The following is a 14,953-nucleotide window of genomic DNA, read 5'->3' as shown; positions in this document are numbered from 1 at the left end:
ATGCACATATTTGTCATCAAGTTCTATGATTTCTCGCTAAAATTATGGAATCATGTGCATTTGCTTAAAAGTCTAAATGTGTGTGCATGTGTGCATTAATGTGTGCCTGTGTACATGTGTTGAAGCTGCAAAGAAACTCCTCAAAGGTACTTAAGGATGGAAGCATTGTAAGAGTCAGAGAAATGGGGAGTTTACTGTGCGACTGTGTCCCCAAGAAGGACAGACGCTATACCAATAAAGTCTTACGAACATGACTGCGTAACTGAAAAAGGACAATAAATACAGACATGCTAATGTGGATGGGAGAAAGACCACATGCCCATGACCTTACAGAAAGAACTGCAGATAACTAAGCAATGCCGAGAGCAGAAATAGTCCTCTGCAGGAGAAAGTATACCAATTGGTTATCTAATACCACGTGGTCAACCCTAAAACCATACGGACAAGTGACATTGTACTAAATGAGCAGGTTGTCTTGTTGTATTTGGTTATGTATATATGTAACAGATGTGTTACATACATGTATGTAACTAATGAAAAATAGGACGTCTTTGGGGGGTGGGCGGTCAGGGATAGGAGAGGTCAAGATGTAGCTGCCAAAGTCTCCAGGTTCCTGTGGTGGATTCAAGAAGATTCACCATGGGAGGATTTAGATTTAATATGGCTTAAAAGATTAGGATTCTAGTTGTTGCGCCCAGAGATTGAGTTACCATTGTTTCTGAGCTAAGTTTGTGTCTGGTGTTTTCCTTCATGTGGTGGTTCGACTGGATTCCAGAGAGAAAGGTAAGGCAGCAAAGAAAGGGTTTGCGTGATGTGCACCACAAAGGATGTGGGGTGGTGGTGGGGTTTGAAGCATAGGGCTGGCATGGTAGTGACCCGCCAATGGGAACCTAGTGAGCTGGGTGGAGAGATTTTGAAGCTCTGAGTCAGAGAGTCTCCACGAGATACGAACAGGCTGCTGAGCCTGCTAGGGCAGAGAGTAGCTGGGTATAGTGTGGGAACTTGCCAATGATCTTTTTAAATATTCCTGCAACACGTGGCTCCCAATGTGGGTCAAGAATCCACTAGAAAGTTAAAATTATTAATCTGAGAGTTAGAGTTTCATTTTTTTTTTTTAAAGAGAGTAGCTGGGTATCACTGAGATAAGTCACATGGACTCAAGCCTAGAAATCTAGAAACTGCCCTCAGGCTCTGAGGTCCCCTGCTGTGGGGAATGTAGGCTGCTCTGAGTCAGAGACTATAGAATGGAAGTTGGCTACTTCTTGGGGCAGAGATTGATTGGACTATGAATTTATAAAATTGGGATTATTTGCTTTTATGATGGATTTATATACAGATTTTGTCCAAATCACATGGGGAACTTTGCCTGCAGCTTGGAACTAGGATGGGAAAATTAGTCACTCACTCCAAGGAGAGAGGGCAGTGAACAGGTATTAATTAATAATGACTGTTGCTCCAGAGCTGAATTAATAGATGGTATAACAAGATAGCTGCTCTAGGCAGAGAGCTTAACAAGTAAAAACTAGCTGCTTCCTATAGGCAGATATTAGTGAAAGTTTGAATTAATTGCTTTAAAGATGGTAGATAGATATATTGTTCTAATATGTCTTACCGGGTACTCAAATTCTGTCTAATGTGGGCTCCATGGGAATTTTGGGTTATTACCCTGCATGACAAAATAGAAAAGGCCTAAGAATAGGCACACACAGTGTTTTAGTTTACTTCATTTGTTTTGGATTGTTTTAATTTTCAAAATGAGTGTGATTTTGAGTTTTATGAATTCTACTATTCCTCTGGGAAAGAGGTCAAAAATAAACATTTTTCTGGTTACTGGCTCAAGGATATGCTGATTTTGGAGCAAGGGTTTGTCTTTGCATTTTTAGAAAAGGCTATCTACCTTCCAGAGTAATATGGATCATATGTGATAGAGGGAGATCACCCAGAGAACTAGATTCCAGAGAATCAAAACAGAAGTTGTTATCTTGATGATACCAAAATTTTGTTTTGAGATTTGTATATTACAGAATATACAGCCTTGGTGAATCTCATAGTCAGACACACTGAACTGACCTGCTTCACCACCTGACTTTCAGCCAGATCCAGTCAGGATACAGACATCAGAGACTAATACAATTGTTGGTGTGGTCTTCTTAAGGACAACCAACTCCCCCATCTTCCCTACCTCCCCCCCTTCACAAATATGTCAATGCTCATATTCAGCTTGAAGAAATTATGAAGAGTCATCATCCCAGTTCCCTGGGCTTTGGGGCTGGAGGAGGTTACTCTAAGGTTGCCTTTCTAGGGAATTATAAATGATCATAATTGGAACAAGGAAGAAATAGCTAGAATTGATTGTGTAGCCAGACACAATTATTTCTCATTTGGTAGAAATCTTTAAAAATGTTACTAGTTGAAGTCATAATTTCTTATTTCAGTACAGAATTTCTTTTGATACAGAATCAAGGTTTCGGTATAAATTTCTTCTATTGATACAAAAATTTTGTAACTGGAAGGCTTGGGCCCAGTCCTTCTATAAATGCCCTTATAAACTTACCTGAGATGTATAAGCCTGTGAGTTAAGGGCCAAATAGCAGGGCTCTGAGTTTATTGTTAGGGTATTTTCAGATGTTTTAATTAGAAACAGCTGAGGGTAATTAACGGACAACAGTTCATATTACTTTACATAGATAGTTGATTTTCAAAAATGTCAGAGATTCACAGAATGTGACATTTAATGTCATTTATTCACTTGTTGTTGAGACAGATCTGCTCCTAACATTCCTAGATTCAAAGAAACAACAGAGCATCTATACCTCCAGGTGAGGTGACACATTGTGGCTAGGTGACCACTGAGCAGAAATTGCCTATCTTTCCTGCAGACCTGTACTGTCCTTGAGTGGACACAAGTTACAGGTTAGGACAGCTTAGTTCTGCCGAGACAGAATAGGCTAGTCCTTATATTTCCTGTTTTTCAAAGGTCTGTCAGATGAACGTGGGCCAGAAGGCTGAAGACTGATGCTCCGACTTCCTGACTTACTGGGGTTGTTTAGGTAGGCAGCTGTCTCTCTAATTTTTCTCAGTTCTGGAAGCTGAGTTAGGCTTCCTATATCTTCAGATAATGTTGGTCATTCTCAGATTTCTGATGGGGTTGAAAGACTACTTACAGTATCATAGCCAACCCAGGCTATTTACATTGAGAGAATCAATTTGAGATGATAGTTTTCAGATGGCATACAATCTAAAGCCAGGACATAAATTAGGTGTAGAATTATTAGTCTTTTAAGTTAGGACAGATGACAGTGTTCTATTTTATTGATAAAAATGATGGGCTGGGTATCAGGTCTATTTTGTACTTTATAAATTACAAAATGTTCATAGTTGTGCTCAATTTATATCTGAGATGAAAGAGTCTTTTAAGTGAACGCAAGGGGGGAAGTGTGGGTGGCTCTGGTGCTGCCTGTATTTTGATGTTAATTCTGCTTTCCCAGAAGGGGTTGTCTGGACTTAGGAATGAGTCACATACTCAGGTGACTTCTTGTGAATGAATAAAGGGACCAATCACTGGACGAGTAGGCAGGACTTCCAGGTTGGATGGAGGAAAGAGAGGAAACAGGAGAGAGTTAGTGTTTTGTTTTGGTTTTGTTTGTTTGTTTGTTTGTTTGGGTTTTTTTTTTTTTTTTTGGACAGGGATAGGAGAGGCCAAGATGTAGTTGCTAAAGTCTCCTGGTTTCTATGGTGGATCCTCCAGGATTCGCCATCAGAGGATTTAGATTTAATATGGCTTAAAAGATTAGGATTCTAGTTGTTGCACCCAGAGATTGAGTTACCATTGTTTCTGAAAAAAAAAAAAAAAAAACAGAAAAGAAAAAAGAAAAATAGGACATGGATATGAAAGAGACTATGAAGTATTATATGAAAGGTTTTAAAAGGAAGAAAGGGAAGGGGAAAATAATTTAAAAATTTAAAAATAAAGCAAAATTTAAAATTGGGTCAATCAATATTTACTTCTGGAACACCATACAGTGAAGGGTTTATTTATTGACATTTCTCTATTACTTGCAACAATAGCAATGTTATTCTTGGGCAGGCACCAGTGATGTTACAGATACTATGGAAATCCTATAGATCATCCTTATAGGACAATGTCCTGGTATTTTTAATCTCATCTTTCAACTGAGCATGTGGGTCTCAGAGAGGCTAAAGTAGTCTGCCAGAGGCCACACACAGCGGGCAGGTGACTATCAGGACTCCAATATCAAAGAATTTTCTTGGACTAGTACTAGAATTAGAGCTGAGGTAAAGTCATACCTTGCCTCTCCCACCCTAGACTGATGGTCGCTCTCCATTTGCAGCTCCAAGGGTGGTCATCATGATTATAATCTTGGAGTGGCATCAAAGACTGGGTGGCCCTGTGGATTCAACTGCAGGTGGAGCAAAGCAAATAAAGTGAGTGTTCACTTTCAGCCTTTATGGGAATCTTTTCATCTTCAAAGTCTTTTGTGAATATTAAACAATTAATCCTGCTGGAAGCGCTAGGCACAGGGGAAAGTGAAGTTTCCATTAATGTTGAAAAATTCCTATTGCTATAAAGGAACTATTGCCTTTCAGACCTGCTTCCAAGACTAGCAGCTTTTCCACAGGCATGAAGCACACTTCCATTCCTACGTTTCTTGCAGATGGATGCAGGAGCTGGGAGACATCTAAACCCTGATGCTTTTTAAGTATCTTTGAGGAGTTGTAAAGCGTTGCAAGTTTTGTGGCCCCAACACATGTAGACAAGCATAGATGCATGCACACAGACATATGCAAATGCACATAAATCCATAATTTCGATGAGAAATCATAGAAATTGATAGTCAATATGTGTATCAATAGGTGGATACTACTCTAGTAAATGTCACAAAGAGGAGACTTTTTAGTTATAGCTAAAGTCATAACAATGCTGTTGTTTCTATGGTGCATTTGTTAGTATTCATATTCATATTCAATGTTGTAGTCTCTATGGCCAGCACAATTGCTTACTAACTGAAAAACTAATTGCTCCAATTCTAATATAGGGATAATTCAATTGTTTAGGGCACCTTGTACTATACTTCAGGACTGTCCTACTCCTTTGTGACTACCAGGGCAATGTGTGCTAACATGTCTGCTAAACATCATCCAGCTGCTTGTTAAAAATCACAATTCAGCATGATAGACTCTCATCCAGTAGTTCAAGAATATGTCTGGGAATATAATTTTAAGTGTTTACTTTTATTAGTATGTGTGTGTGAAAGAGAGACAGAGAGAGATACAGAGACAGAGAGAGAGAGAGAGACAAACATTTGAGTATTTTGCCTAAGTTAGATGAGTGTTCTGACTCTTGCAGTTAAAAGCACCATAAGTACATAACACTGATTCACAAACATAGAAGAAATGATGGGAATAGAAAAACACTAGTCTATATTTACCACTTCTATTATGACACAGAGTAATATACGTCCTTATATATCCCCACCCACCTCTATGATATTCAACTTGGTTAATATGGGCTTTAGAAAATTTACTACACCATTAATCTGTATAGTGCACACACAACTGAACACATTAAGGCTTTATAGAGTTTATGTTCTATTTAAAGACAGGATTTTAAAATGAATAGTAGCTGTTAAATCCATAGTAGTAGCCCTAATGAAAGTTCATGAAAAGGACCGTTTCTGATTTAGGAGATATAATCAGGAAAGACATCAGAGAGGAAAAGGCATGTGAGGGTTTTCTTTTTTGTTTTTTTTTAACTTTGGGAGGAATTTACTATACAGTTAAAAAGTTATAGGGAATCATGAAAATGGAGGACATACAAAATCATAAACATGGATGACACTTGTGGATGCAAGTATGTATTATGTAGACAAGTGCACAAGAGGAGCTGGGAAGGAGTGATTTTTCATCGTTGGACATTTACACAGTAGCCACGAATGATGATGAAGAGGAAGCCAGGACACACTGTTTTGGCTACTTGGGGTCACTTTAATGAAGTAATTTGTTCTTGCTCAACTGGTTTTTCAGCTAAATTACTTTGCAAACCTGTATTATTTGTGAGGATGCTCAAGTCTGGCCATATGTATTGTGTGTCACTCAGAGATATTCTTTCGCATATGAATTCCTAGGCTAATAGATGCCTTCTGTTATTAATAATTTGTTTTATTCCAGATTTTTCTTTAAGTTATGCTCTTTTGCTTTGGACTAACCATTCTTTAAGCTTTCATGCAATCTCCCTTCTCCTTACTAATTTACAGATATAATGATCAATTTTGAACTTATTTTTAAAGATTTATTTTATTTGTGTATGTATGTATGTACAATGCTGCATGTATATATGCTTTCTGTGTGTGTGTGAGTGTGTGTGTGTACATGCAATATTATGTTTATATATGTTCTGTTTGTGTTTGTGTTTGTGCATACGTGTTTCTGCAGAGGGCTGAATAATGCATCAGACTCCTGGAAGCTAGACAATGATTTGGGAGAGAGAAAAGCTGAAGGCAGCAAGATGAGATGAAAGGTCATTGCAGAGTATAAGAGACGTAAGTACTGTGGGTGGAATGGGGAGGAAAATGAGGGTGGTTTGGGCCAGGAGCCACCATACATGTGAGATTGCCTGAGCAAAGGTACTGTGGGAGAGGGTGAATCAAAAATAAGGTAGAATATGTTCTGAGCAATATTTTTGTGTGTAAATTCTTAAGCTACAATTGGAATTTAATTTCTAGACTCCATAAATTTACAGTGTGCTTCCTTGGCCCATCCCCATACCCTCACTCCTAAGCTCACTGAAACAGCTAAATAATTAAATCCTGAAATGCTTTTAGGATATGCTTTGTTGTTGAAACACATCTGCTACATGTTGGGCGAGCCCTTCCCAGCAGATGTTCTTTTCCTTTGGCTTGTTTGTTTATCTATGGAAACTTAAACATCCTTCCCTGCTAAGTTTAATAAAAAAGAATCCTTCCCACACTCCTCTTCTTCACTCTGCCCCTCATGGTCCTTTATCAAACTACTAAAGACATATGCTGTGCAGCTAATTACTTTCCCCTAAGTACAGTGCATTGTTGCAAGAGAAGGCTACCCCTGCCTCTGAAGAGAACTCACTGGGACTCATTTGCACATGATCCTCTCTTGCCAAAATAAATAAATAAATAAAAAGAAAAGAAAACCCAAGAGAATGTTTTTAGTGGAAACCGGAGGCCCTGAGACTATGGATTCTCTCAGTAGTCAAGTGCAATACAATCTTCTCTTCGAGAAGTTAACAAGTACTTTTAAAGTATGACCTGCCAATTAAAATCTTTTTTTTAAAATTTTTAATATTTTTTATTACATATTTTCCTCAATTACATTTCCAATGCTATCCCAAAAGTCCCCCATACCCCCCCCCCAATTCCCTACCCACCCATTCCCATTCTTTTGGCCCTGGCATTCCCCTGTATTGGGGCATATAAAGTTTGCAAGTCCAATGGGCCTCTCTTTCAAGTGATGGCCGACTAGGCCATCTTTTGATACATATGCAGCTAGAGACAAGAGCTCCGGGGTACTGGTTAGTTCATCATGTTGTTCCCCCTATAGGGTTGCAGATCCCTTTAACTCCTTGGGTACTTTCTCTAGCTTCTCCATTGGGAGCCCTGTGATCCATCCAATAGCTGACTGTGAGCATCCACTTTTGTGTTTGCTAGGCCCCGGCATAGTCTCACAAGAGACCACTATATCTAGGTCGTTTCAGCAAAATCTTGCTAGTGTATGCAATGGTGTCAGTGTTTGGAAGCTGATTATGGGATGGATCCCTGGATATGGCAGTCTCTAGATGGTCCATCCTTTCATCACAGCTACGAACTTTGTCTCTGTAACTCCTTCCATGGGTGTTTTGTTCCCAATTCTAAGAAGGGGCATAGTGTCCACACTTTGGTTTTCATTCTTCTTGAGTTTCATGCGTTTAGCAAATTGTATCTTATATCTTGGGTATCCTAAGTTTTGGGCTAATATCCACTTATCAGTGAATACATATTGTGTGAGTTCCTTTGTGATTGTGTTACCTCACTCAAGATGATGCCCTCCAGGTCCATCCATTTGGCTAGGAATTTCATAAATTCATTCTTTTTAATAGCTGAGTAGTACTCCATTGTGTAAATGTACCATAATTTCTGTATCCATTCCTCTGTTGAGGGGCATCTGGGTTCTTTCCAGCTTCTGGCTATTATAAATAAGGCTGCTATGAACATAGTGGAGCATGTGTCCTTCTTACCGGTTGGGACATCTTCTGGATATATGCCCAGGAGAGGTATCTTGATATAGCAAATAACAGTCCAAAATCAGAGACTGTAGAATTTGATAATTAGAGAAAACATAGTTTTTTTTTCCTTTCTATTTTTCTTCTTTAAAAAAATGCAATTCGGGCAAGATTAAGTGTTTTAGGAAAGCAAGTAGGCACACAGTCTTTGATAGGCACTTTATAAGGAACATGGCCACAAGGAGACTTAATAAACATCAGGAGATGCTATAATCTCTGAATTAACTAGAACCTCCTGGTTAAAGAGCCTCTAGGGAACCAGTAAGAGAGGCTTTTTTTTTTTCATACTCTGCACAAAGATGGCCAAAACTATATTGACTCAATAAAAAGACATAACTAAGTCACCTTTGAAATACAGATGAGGAGGAAGAAAAAGAAATTTTAATTAACCCAAGTGTGGTATCATGTAGTAGCATAAGGAGCCGTGAAGAATATCTTTAAGGTATGTGGCAATGTCATTATATCCAAACAGGAAAAGTAGTATATATACTTCTCTTATCTTTGTGTATAGTGAAGGTGAGAAGAGTATTTACTTCCATATGGAGTCACACTCAAGGCCACTAACACCTAAGAAAATGAGATTTTAATTATGGTTTATTTTCCTTAACATCATTTAGCTTATATTTTGTGGATTAATGTCTTATTAAGCACACATTATATTCTAAAAGGAAGCTAGTCTACATTTCATTCCCACGGGAAGAACATGTTTTCCTCACACCCAACCATCTGTAGGATAGTTCCTCCCATACTTGAAATTCCTGTTGTTGCTGGGATGTGTCTGCAGATCAATTCGTCTCCGACCCTGATCAGTTGTGCTTGGTGCCCCCTTTGTATCGCTCTATTCAGGTCTTTGTGTGAGGACATATATTCTCTCAAGTCCTCATCACTGCTTGTTGAATTTATCTTTCTTCTTCTTTCCTTTTCGGGTAAAGCAGTTACCCAGAAAAGGGCATCAGAGTCAAAGTTACAGGCAGTTGAGGGCTGCCCAATGTGGGTGCTGGAACCAAACCTGGGTCCTCTGCAAGACCAGTACATGTTCTTAACTGGTAAACTACCTCTCTAGCTCCCAACTCCTCTGCCTCCATGTTTTTGTTCTTCCTGAGTTTCTTATGTCATTCTGATGTGCTTCCCACATTCTCATCATCTCTGCCCCATCTTATTTAAACTTTGAGTCCATGTGTTCCACTGTCATGATTATCTTCTCCCTTCCTTCCTTCCTTCCTTCCTTCCTTCCTTCCTTCCTTCCTTCCTTCCTTCCTTCCTTCCTTCCTTCCTTCCTTCCTTCCCTTCTTTCTTCATCACAACCTTGTTCACTTCTCATTTCTTTTTCTCTCAGTCTGCTTTTTCTCTGAGATATTTTGCTCATATTAAAAACTCTGTGTGTGTGTTTGTGTGTGTGTGTGTGTGTGCATGTGCATGCGTGCATGCATGTGCCCTCAAAGCTTGTTGAGTATTCCAGATGATTTTTATTTTTTATGTGACATTACAATGTAGCATTTAAAACATTAATTCTGATGGTTTCTTAATTACCTCCACTGAAATTTGAATGGAATAAATCATCTCTGGGTTGCATTTCTCTTAAGTTCCTACCCATTTTTCTATTTCTGGTTTTTCATCTTTGACAATTGAGGGCAGGGTAAGAGGCAAATCTCCTTTCCTAAGACCAAAGTTTCAGGCTGTTTGTAAGTGGCTCGGTTCTTCATTCAGCTGGGGCTGTTTCCATCTCTAAGGAACACCTGATAATATTTTGTCTAATCTCCAGCATTTATGCTGGAGTATATTCAATTAAATTTAAAATTACTGAGAATACTTCCAAGATTCAAGCCATTTTCAAGGGAAGTGAGCATCTGTCCCATTCAGTGTCTTCAAGGGCAGCATGAGGACTGAAGGACACCACTATGTTTCGAGCTGCTGGCATGCCATATGCCATTTCAAACTGGAAGCTACCCAACCATTAGCATCTGTTCAATGTTTAGGCCATGGTTGGCAGCCTACATCCTAATGAACTTTTGGAATAAAACCAGTTCATAATGCAAGAAATAAACACAATCTTAATTACCTAATTTCTCTTATAATCATCCATATTTTAGTTCTAAACTAAAAATTACAACATGCAATTGTGAAAAGGGAACTAGAATTTTGGATTAATTTACATTTTATAATTACAAATTGAAGGTGACAGAAAAAAACTGGATAAAACAATAATAAAATTCTATTCTGTCCCCACATCTGTGTTTCTTCTTTAGAGATGAAAAGTTAAGAGAAAAAGAGTGGGGTTCAACTATGTGCTCAGCAATACAGGGTCATAATGCAAGAAGCAGATCTTGCCCAGAAAATGCAAGACTGACTGAATTCAGAAGGCAAAATTCTGCTGATATCACCATCTCCAGGTTCAAGGTATGCTAAAGAGATTCCTCTCAAACTTCTTGTATGCCAATGACTGTGAGTTAGAGTTCTGCCTTGGGGTTCTTAATGTCTCATGGGAAGTTCTTATTCTTGCTTGTCTAGTCTCTTCTTTCTTTTAAATTGATTTTGAACTTTGAACTTGTCATGGTCAGAGATGGCTTGGGAAGCAAACAAGATCTTTCTTGAAGAGATCCTTCTGCTCTCATTGAATATGCAGTCCTTATCTTTCCAGGACACATGCATTAGTGCCATTAAGTTTTTCCTTTTTTTTTTTTTTTAATGAAATCAGCATTATGCTGGTACTGCCTTTCCCATTGTTTTTACATGTAAGATTTGGGAATTTGCATTCTTCATATGGTTAGGCAGGAATGAAGGAATGGCAGATACAAATTTAAAGAGGAAAGAGAGACTGTAGTTGACTCATACTTCTGCAGAGGAACTAAAAGGATCTGAAACTCAGTAAGGATTGGACACAAAATGGTAATCTTTCTCTAGAGTGACCTAGGAAGTGGGCATATTGCACACTTATAACTGCAGGGTTCAGTACAAGATGAAGGAAGTATAAGTTTGAGGCTAGGTTGTGCTACAAAGCAACAGCATGAAAAGTGTAAGAAGGAAGGAAGGAAGCAAGCAAGAAAGAAAAGAATGAAAAATGGAGACTGGAGTGGTGTCCTGGGCACACACTCTCATGTACATTGACTTATCAAATTGTTAGTATTGTACAGACTGAGTGGCTTCCCTGACCATCTTTGATTTTTAGTGCTCTCATCTGGTTCTTAGAACCATTCTGGAGGCCGCCCTTTTCTCTGTTGCTTCCTTTCCTGGGTGGAGCTAAGGTTTGATGTAACACCATTCCCCTGCCCTTGTTTTGATGGCCGGGGCTTTTTAAAGTTTTGCACAAAATATACTGCCTATGCTAATGCCATAAAGTGTCTCCTCAGTGCTCTCCTACAGCATTTTGGGGGTTTTAAATTTAAGTCTGAAGATCATTTTTGTTTGTCTCTGCATATATGAGAGAGAGGGATCTAGTTTTCTTCTTTTGCAACTGCACAAGATGCTTTCCTCATGGGAGAAGATGTACAGACTGTACATCTGAGAGGTATTGGAGTGTCATATATATATATGGTGTGTGTGTGTGTGTGTGTGTGTGTGTGTGTGTAATTCAACTCATTATCAGGAACTAGAGTGTTGAGGGTAAGGGGAGAGGACAAGAACTGGCCAAAGGATACATAATTACAGTCAGATAGAAGGCAATCTCAGCAGGCCAATTTTTATAGCAATAGGACTGTGGTTAATACTACACGTTCTGTTCTTAAGAAATATAAAGTGAGTGCATGGAAAAATAGCTACCTGAACTGACATTTATAAGAACACTATAAGTCACATTTATGAAAACACTATACAATAGTCTTTGTCAGCTTAACACTATAATAAAATGTTTTAAATTAGTAACTAGTGGTTTTTATGGAACCTGTAACCATCATCCAATCTGGTGATATCTGAGGAAGCGGCAGGCATTGGGCATAGGATTGTCCTTGTAGTATGAATATAAGCAAGGGCCCCAGCTTCTACCAACTCACACTGGCAGGACAACCTCACAAGTTCCTTCCATGAATCCCTTTATGATTTAAGCGCAGCAACAAAGGAAGATCAGAATGAGATGGAGGGATGAACCACTAATTATTTTTTTATTTAGACCATTTCTTTAATATGCATGCATGTATAAGACACACCCTAATTTTTCTCATAGTCCACACCTGTCAACCTCTATCCGATACTAACTCCTTTCCTACATGTGTGCTTTCTGTTTTGAGATACAATGAGTTGTACAGAAGCTGGCTTTGTGACCATGAATTTGGAACTATCCTCTAGAGTGTGGTGTGCTCACCAGTGAGCACACAGCTGAAGACAAAGGCTCCTTCTCTCTCAGAATCCTTCAGTGGCTAATAGTTCAGCAGGAAGATAAAGTCATGAGTGCACCCTGCACCCATCCTAATTCCCCAAGCCCAGGAAAGGTAACTATAGCTTCTCTGATAAACCCATACTTGTTAATGAACAGTTACAGGAAGTTATCAGAGGTAAGAGAAGGTTTCTTTATGTATCTTTAAATATCTGATGGTAACTAAGGGAGAGTCAGTTTTCTTCAGCAATATGGTTCCCTAGAAACTTGCCAATGCTCTAATGGATGGCCCTAGACCCATGCACATTATTGCAGCACTAAATAGATTCAATGGAGAAAAAAGCACACTCATGTGTGAGGAGAGAGAGAGAGAGAGAGAGAGAGAGAGAGAGAGAGAGAGAGAGAGAGAGAGAGAGAGAGAGAGAGAGAGAGAGAGGTGATAGGGGCAGTATGAGAAGAGTTGAAGGGGAGGGAACCTGGGGTAGATTTGCTCAAAACACATTGTATGCATGCATGAAAATTTTCAAATAAACAGTCAATACATTTAATGTATCATTTGTCTTTTTAGAGCAAAGAGAAAGTGCTTTCAAAATGTATATAATTTTCAAATAATCAATAAATAAATCTAATGTATCATACATCTTCCTAGGGCAAAGTCTCATAGAAAGTGCTTTCAAAATGTACCTGTAGGGTGTGGATCATAGTTGTTTGGCTTTGTCATGGCTGCTGCAAGCCTGAAAGTGTGCATTGTGGGCTCCTAGAATTGGGGATCAGCTATTGCAAAAATAATTAGGACTAACGTCAAGAACCAGCAGAAGTTCCCCTCTACAGTCAAGATGTGGGTCTCTGAAGAAGCAGAGAACAGGAAGAAGCTGACAGACATCATAAATCACTCCCACAAAAACGTTAAATGTCTCCCAGGACACAAGCTGCCAGAAAAATGTGGTTTCGGTCCCAAATCTCAGTGGGGCAGTGCAGGATGCAGGCCTGCTGGTGTTCACCACCCCCACACAAGCTCATTCACAAAATCTGTATTGAGATTACTGGCAGGGTGCCCAAGAAGGCTCTCGGTATTATCCACACAGAGGGCATAGATGAGGGCCCAGGAAGGCTGATGCTCACCTCTGACATCATTCGAGAGAAGATAGGGATGGATGTCAGCATGCTGATGGGGGCTAATACAGTCAGAGTGGTGGCCACTGGGGAGTTTTGTGAGACTACCATTGGTAGCAAAGTCATTCAGAATGGCATTTTCTTCAAAGAGCTGCTACAGACCCCCAACTTCTGCATCACTGTGGTGGATGATGCTGATGCTGTGGAACTCTGCGGAGCACTAAAACACATCATTGCTATGGGAACCATCTTATGCAATGGCCTCCACTGTGGGAACAATGATAAGGCTGCCATCACCCGCCTTGGCCTTGTAGAAGTGGTCACTTTCACTAGGATCTTCTGCAAGAGCCAGGTGTCCATGGCCACCTTCCTTGAGAGCTGTGGCTTGGCCAACCTCATCACTACCTGCTATAGAGGGAGTGACTACAAAGTAGCTAAGACCTTCCTCAAGACTGGGGAGAGTATTACAAAATTAGAAAAGGAAATGCTGAATGGTCAGGCGCTTCAAGGACTTGAGATCTCTGCTTTAGTGTACCAATTCCTCAAGCAGAAGGGGCTTCTAGCTAAAATTCCATTATTCATAACAGTATATTGGATCTGCTATGAAGGCAAACCTCTCACAGAGATATTAACCTGCCTCCAGAGCCATCCTGCACATGTATGACTGGAATTTATCACTGGCAGCAACAACTCAGCCTCACCTATAGGAGGTGAAGGGAGGGGAGAAGAGGGTACATGGACAGACAGATGGATGAAAGGACTCAGAACTTGGAAACAGGAACTTGACAATCAGATTATCTATTTGACTATGATCTTTAATACTGAAGATAAGTGAATTGCTACAGTTGTGCTTTGAGTTGCGAGAGGCAGGTAGTTGGCTAAGGTACTGGGTATGTGTGTTATGAATATGTATGTGTGTTTTTATTTCTTATCATTTGTATTTCTTTGATCCAAAATGAGGTGTTCTTTTAATGATCATATTTGAAATTTCTCCACTAGAGTAGCCTGTAAGATTGAATATTTTAAAGATAAATTTTATAGATGAGATCCAAATATATTACTGGAAGGAACAGTTTCTCTTCTCACTTTCTTGATGTTAAAGCCAACCAGCATTAAAATGGTAGTTATAATGGATAAGTGAATGTTTGTAAAGATTACCACACTTAACTTTTAAACAGTATCTCAAAAATCACACAGTTAACTACTTGGACTTTTGAACTGAT

The 14,953-nt window shown here is 39.3% G+C and overlaps 1 pseudogene; it reads left to right on the top strand.

Annotated features, from left to right (window-relative positions):
• Window positions 1-13,336: 13,336 nt before the first annotated feature.
• LOC110311089 (glycerol-3-phosphate dehydrogenase 1-like protein pseudogene) lies at window positions 13,337-14,394 on the top strand (annotated as a pseudogene).
• Window positions 14,395-14,953: the final 559 nt, after the last annotated feature.

Source organism: Mus caroli, unplaced genomic scaffold (genome assembly GCF_978045245.1).
Source record: "Mus caroli unplaced genomic scaffold, Mus_caroli_1 scaffold_16, whole genome shotgun sequence".
In the NCBI taxonomy this organism is placed as follows: Eukaryota; Metazoa; Chordata; class Mammalia; order Rodentia; family Muridae; genus Mus; species Mus caroli.
The sequence above is the reverse complement of the archived record's forward strand: the minus strand, read 5'-3'. Positions and strand labels throughout refer to the sequence as shown.